Genomic DNA, 6761 nt, shown 5'->3' with positions numbered 1-6761 from the left:
ACGGAATAGGACAGACATGGCCGATGAGTTCATCATAGTCAAAGCGCTGTTCTACCATTAGCCATTTTGTGTAAGCCAGGACTACTGTGTAAGATGGAGGGGTGTGGAAGGTAGTTCTAGAACCTCATTTGCTTAGATAAACCACACCTGTCAGTGCTCATGGGTTATTTTTAGGAATTGTGGTACATTTTAAGACTTTATTTTTCTTACCAGGTAAATCCCAGGCATCCAAAAAAAGAGCTTGCCACAGTGCTTAAAAATACCCTTACGCACCGACAAATACGTTTGTGGGCAAAATGGGTGGAACATCAGTTTTTTTTTTTGCAAGTCCCAATGCCTTTTGCTCTATTAATAATACTAAAAACGTGGTCTTGTAAAGTACCTTACTGCAATTGTGTTGGCCTTGATGTGAAAAGAGTTAGAAAAGGGATGGAGGTGGGTGTTGGTTAGCGGGCGAGGTAGATGCAAAACCTGTGATGTTGACGGGTGCTGCTTGGAAGTACCTGGTTCTTGTTTGCCACTCTGATTTCTTTGGAATTGACAGTCTTTTGGGGGAATATTATCCCAAAAGGAGTTCCCAAAGACTGGAAGAGCCGGGGAATGCTTAGGGAAGTGTGGCCCACTAATGCAAGGGAGTTCGGTCGAGCTCAAAAGAAAGTTATTATTAATAGTTCGTAATCTTCGTATTGTGTTGACTAGGCCTCAGATTGCAGTCAGTGGGGGCATCAAGGTGTTATGGTGGAAGGGTGAGATTTAGAGAGGTTGGTTAGTTGAGCGTGACTATATGGAGTGAGGGTTGGTGTCACAAGTGAACAGTGGATGTTGTGGCATTCATAGATGTGACCTCATTCATAGATGTACCTGCACTCGCCTGTCTCCACGCAGCGGAAAGAAGAAATGAATGGAATTCTGCAGGCACACTACGCCTCCAGCCAGTGTCTGACAAATGGAGAAAAGAAATCCCAAGAAGGAGAAAAACCCACGTAGTGTGAAAACAACCTTCTACAAAGAACTGTTGGCAGTACAGGAGCAATGACCAAGCGACGACCCTGGAACTTGAAGCGACGCTGTTGAGGGCCCTTGGGCTACTGAAGAAGGAAGACCAGGAGATGAGCACGTGGAAAGGCTGTGGACTAGCAGGGGATGTGACCGCTGTGCCTGAGAGGACAGGAGCGCTCTGGGGGAATCAGAAGGCAGAATGGCTGGGTTGACGAGGTTGGACTGGAGCTGGTGAGGGCATGCACCCAGAGTATAGAGGGACCGTATAGAGGGACCGGAAACAGGGTGGAAAGTAAAAGGTACTCTAAAATGGAACCTTAAGCACGTTTTCTTGTCAATGAGTAAACCATTTCAACGTGGTGTCACAGAGAACGCGATGGATTTACATTGTTGGGGACAAGCATGCATTATGCGTATGACTCGATGGTGCTACCATTTTGGATGGTGAAGAATTGCCAACTGATGCCAAAGCTAGTGATCGCACACCTACTGAGGTGGGAGGAGAACTCCCCCTCGGCCCCCGACAATTGGTGAGGTGGAGTTAGATTTATGGGTTCCAAGTGTTTTTATCAAACCCAAAGGTTCGACTTCCCAAAAGTTCAATTTTTTTTATTTTTTATTTCCTGCAAATATATACCTACCTTACCCCTATACATTTTTATATACTTTATCCCCCCACATATATTTATGTGGGAAATAGGGGGTCGAACTTTTGGGAGTCAAACTTTTGGGGTTAGGTAAAATTGTACTATACCGATTTATGCATGGAGTGGTTGTTTGGGGAGGGAAAGACATTAACATGCAATCTGTTTAGTATGTGTTGTAAGGAGTGTGGGAGCCACTCTACTGAGAACGAACATGGGTAAAATGCCCTGTTCTATGGAATGTGTTCCACTCAGGAGGGTCTACAAACACGTTTTAGCTCCCTGGACCCTTCAGAGGAGAAATATGCATTTGCATATCAGCCTTTGTTCCACCCACAAGGACAGTCCCAGCACCAATGGGGCGAGGTAGGGCTCCAGTTATTTTCTGTAGTTTTGAAATTGCGATCTGTGGGCAGACGATTAGCCTATTGGGTCTATTGGTCGGGTCATTCCGAACGGTGGTCTCATGGGCTAATCATTTGAAAAGCCATGTTTTAATTGCTTTCTAAAGGCTAGATGGCGATTCTTTTTTTCCTATCAAATTCCAGTTTGGTTGCTAGGTAGGAGAAGGTAGAGCCTCCATGTGGTTTCCAGTTAAAATGTGGTCTCGCTACAAGTTCATTGTTGCTTATTCCTGAGGGTATGATTAGACTTTTCTTTCGAGAATTTTCTTCTGGTGGATTCTTGCCCTTTGCCAAAGGAGCAATGGGCCATAGAGAGGATTTTGATATGAATCCTCTTTTCGAGGGGATTGGGTCCTCTGACGCATTCCATATCTATGACAGTAAATACCACAGCACAGCTGTGGTGATTACTGTCATAGATATGGAATACGTCGTCGGACCATCCCATCGAAAGAACGTTGCCCGGTAAGAGAGTAACTTGTTCTTTGGCTGGGTGCCAATGCAGTGTATGGAGTGCTGGGAAGATGTGTACTATTTGATTTAGTGTAAGTAGTAGTCTCGCTGCCAAATTTTGGACTCTTGGCGTGTGTTAAGTAGATAGTCTTGTAGTCGAAGGTAGAGGCTAGTGGCATAAGTCTTCTATTTTTTTTATTTTTTCATAACTCTATTGAATAAAACAAACGATAATGTAACAAATTAAAAACTGTGCAGCTGAATATACCCATCAGACTTGCAGTTATAAGTGTCCGACATTGCACTGTTTTCTCCCCTTTCCAGTAATCCAATCCCTTTTTGTCCCAGCCGTTCAACCGACCGCGTTTCATCTCCCCAGATCCTTTGACATTTTCCAGGACAGCCTATATGCCTGTAGACTATCTCTTCGAAAGATCTCCAGCGGTCCATGCCCTCCCTCCACATAGCCACCGTTGGCGGGTCTTCCATCCCCCTCTTTGTGGCCTGGTCCCTCCTAGCAAAGGCCTGCCCCATGCTGATACGTTTTGTCACCCCTGGAACTCCCTGCGTCCCCCTATATGTGCTATATTGCCATCGTGGGGTACCTCGGTATCTCCCCCTCCTCTAGCACCAAAAGAATACACAGGATTTTTTCCCAGTGCATCTTGATTTTGGGGCATGTCTGGGTCAGGTGAAAGAAGGTTCCCACTTCGCCCCTGCACTTCAGACAGGTGCATTCCTCCGTTCTACCCATCTTGCATTGGCTCATTCTGGAGTAATATTTCCGATGCAATATCTTTAATTGTACCAAGCGGAGTATAGTGGACATGCTGACCTCTATAACAACTACTTGTGCATCTACTCAGTCTTCTAGCACCCCTAGTCTGGCACAAATGATATCCAACTTTTGCAACGTTAAATTATTAATTGTCTGGTACAGTATCTGGATTGCCTTCTTCTCAATGGCCCCTGAGAGCAAGTTAACCTCTAAGTGGGTATGATCTGGGATATTTATTCCCTCCCCACTTGGCTGTAATCTGCATGTTGTGAGGGCATGTATGTATAGTGGTCTCTGGCACCCAATCGGAATCTTAGGCAAAGTTCAGGGAAAAAATAATATTTCCAGTTAATGAAAGCCCCCATCTTCGTAATTTCCCTTGTAGGCCATCTGACATGTTTGCCCAACATTTGCACCTCCGGTATATTCCGGTTCCCCCAAGTGGTGCCTGCTCCATGACCACTCCCTTGTACCCCATAGCATTGGTAACCTTGAGTCATGCATCTATGACCCTGCGCGCTGCTGATGGAAGTTCCCATCCTGCCGGTTTTCTGTAAAATATCTGCACCAGGGTTTTTCTCCCACAGCACTGATCTCTAACCTTATGTGGGCTAGGTCAGTATCGCCAAATACCCACTCATTAGCTACCACCAACTAGGCCGCTCAATAATAATTACATACCTCTGGTACTCCCAAGCCACCCTCGCACACTGACTTGGTAAAAAATTAGTGTAATACGAGGAGCGCCCCATCGCCAGATTATACCCCACAGTACTGAATTTATTGTAGAAAAGGTTGCCCTGGGCACATTTTTTACCAGTGTGTTCTACAATATATAGAGCAGCATAGGGAGGGTGATCATTTTGAAAAGATTAGCCCTTCCCACTATAGTCCAGGGACGAGTCACCCAGTGTTTGGCATCCTGCTGCAGCCTCGTCAGGCCCGGGTCTAATTTATTGTGCAGGAACTGCCCTTCGTAAAGGGCCTCTCAGTTACATGTAGAAGGCAGTCCTGCCATATCGTCTCATCCCCACCTTTCACCAGGACCATCATTGACGTGCTCCAGTGTATCCTGAGAACACTATAATCCCAACTCCTGAATCGTTGCAATGGCCCTGGGGCCCACCCTCTTCGCTTCTCCCAGGTAGATTAACAGGTCATCCGCATGTGAGATGCAGTCTTCCCATCCTTCCAACCATCTAAATTCCATCTGGAGCGGGTTTGGCCTATTGATGTCTGCCAACGGTTCGATAGTGATCCAGGAAAAGTAGTGGCGTTAGTGGGCACCCCTTTCTTCTTCCCCGTTGGAGAGAGAATCTCTCTGACTTGTATCCATTAATCCTAGCACGGGGGTTAGCAGAGGTAATCTGACTCACTCCATATATTTGTCCCCAGCATCAACCCTGCCCATGGATTACCCACAACAACCCCCACCTAATTGGATTGAAGGCCTTTTCGGAGTCTAAAGCCATGATGGCGTGAGGGCCCTCCAACTCTGTCACTTTGGCTAGTGCATTGTGCACCTGTCTGATTTACATCCTGGTGGCTCAGCCAGGGGCAAAGCCACATTGAAATGATATGATCACCCTGCAGATCACTCTGAGCAATCTTTTCGCCAGTGGCTTCGCTAGGATCTTTGTTTCCCCATTCAGGCAAGAGAATGGCTGCTATAATGAGCACTGTTCCTTTGGTTTACCCGCCTTGTGTATGACCACAATAGTAGGTAGCCTCAGGTCTTCATGGAGCTCCCCCCTATCTCTGCTCTCCTCAAACATCTCGAGCATGAGTCCAGCTATGCTTTAGCTCAGCCTCTTCAAGCATTCTAGGGGAACCCATTGGGTCCCGGAGTCCTCCCGGATTGTAGTTGCCAGTTGCTTCCTGTATCGCCTCAGCCATTAGTTCCCTGTCCAATGCCTCCCTCTCTGGTACAGTCAGCCTGGGCAGGGGGATCCTTCCCAAAAACTCCCAGGTCTCCTCCTTGGCCGCCGTCCGCCCCGTATAAATCCCAGTAGTAAACAGCAAACTGTCCAACTATCTGCTTCTCCTGTTTCTGATATCCTCGCCCTATTGACTCAAGCTCCCTTATAGACTGTGACCCCAACTCTCATGTCTCCAACCAGGCTAACAGTCTTCCTGCTTTATCCCCTGTCTCATACACCCCCACCTTGCTTGCCCACTGGGCTTGTTTAACTTCGTCAGCTGCCACCTCAATGAATTGTAGCCTGGCATGCAAGAGCTCTCTTCTTGCGTGGGTCATCTTGTCTCTACTGTAGGAATACTCCTTTTCCTTGATATCCTTTTCTGATTCTACTTATATCGCGCTACTAGTCTTCTGATGCTTTCCGATCTCCAGCATGGTTCGGTCTCTCAGAACAGTCTCATATGATTCCCACAGAGCAGTCTTGTCCTCCACTGTGCCATCGTTTAGATTTTAAAAAAGTGTCTGTCCCCTCCTTCAGCCCTTGCAATATGTCCTTATTCCCTAGGTAATAGGCATTCAACCTTCATGCCCCTGTCCTTTGGGTTCCTTCCCAACAATTGTAATGGTCAGCAGGCATGGTCAAATTCCATGCTGCAGTTACTCTGCCTCTGTGACCCTTCCAACCCCCGTGCATGGTAAGAACCAATAGTCTATTCTGGATAATGCGGCCTGGGCCCTAGCGTAGGAGAACCCAGTATCCCTTGGGTGCATGTCCCTCCATATATCCACCAGACCAGTTGCCTCTGCGAACGTGGCTAGCAAAGTGTTGGCCATTTGCGTCAATACTCCTCTCCCCTACGCAGATCTATCCTTACCTGTGACTTTGTTAAAGTCGTCTCCCCCGCCCCCACTATCATGATTTCTGCCCTGTGTTGAGTCAGTAGGCTCTGGGATTTCTGCCAGAAAGTCAACACAGACAGGATCACTATGCTTTCCCCCCACAGCTCACCCCCAACCAGTACATATCACCCCCCCCCCCCTCCGGGCCCCTCTGGTCTCTTCACTACCTTCACCTCCATGGGCACTGTGCATTTAATCATGATCGCCACTCCCCTGGAGCCCCTATAGTACCCTACATTATCGGCAACCATGTGTTGCCTCCGACCTAGAAACCCACATGAGGTGCCAGTCAGGTGCGTTTACTGCAGTAGAGCTATGTCTATTTTGTGTCTGCCTAGATATTTTAATGCCAGTCCTCTTTTGATGTTGTCGTTTAGCCAACTAACATTCCACCTAAGGCATTTAATCTTTTCTTTGTTCACCCCCATGTAATCCGGTTTGCATGTCCCCGGAATCCTGTCACTCCCTCATAGAACTGCAGCTTTTTATCACATTCTGAGGCTGTGCCCTGGTATGTACTCTACCAAATAAACTGGCCAACCTCAACAACACCCCCGTACCCACTCAGCTCCCAGTCACCCCATACACGCCACCCCCCCCAACCTGAGACATTTATCGACCTATACCAAACAATGCCCAGACATTGGTGCTCAGACGGTGTG

Source organism: Ambystoma mexicanum, chromosome 12, assembly GCF_040938575.1.
Source record: "Ambystoma mexicanum isolate Mex_15411 chromosome 12, UKY_AmexF1_1, whole genome shotgun sequence".
NCBI lineage: Eukaryota > Metazoa > Chordata > Amphibia > Caudata > Ambystomatidae > Ambystoma > Ambystoma mexicanum.
Note: the sequence above shows the minus strand (reverse complement) of the source record.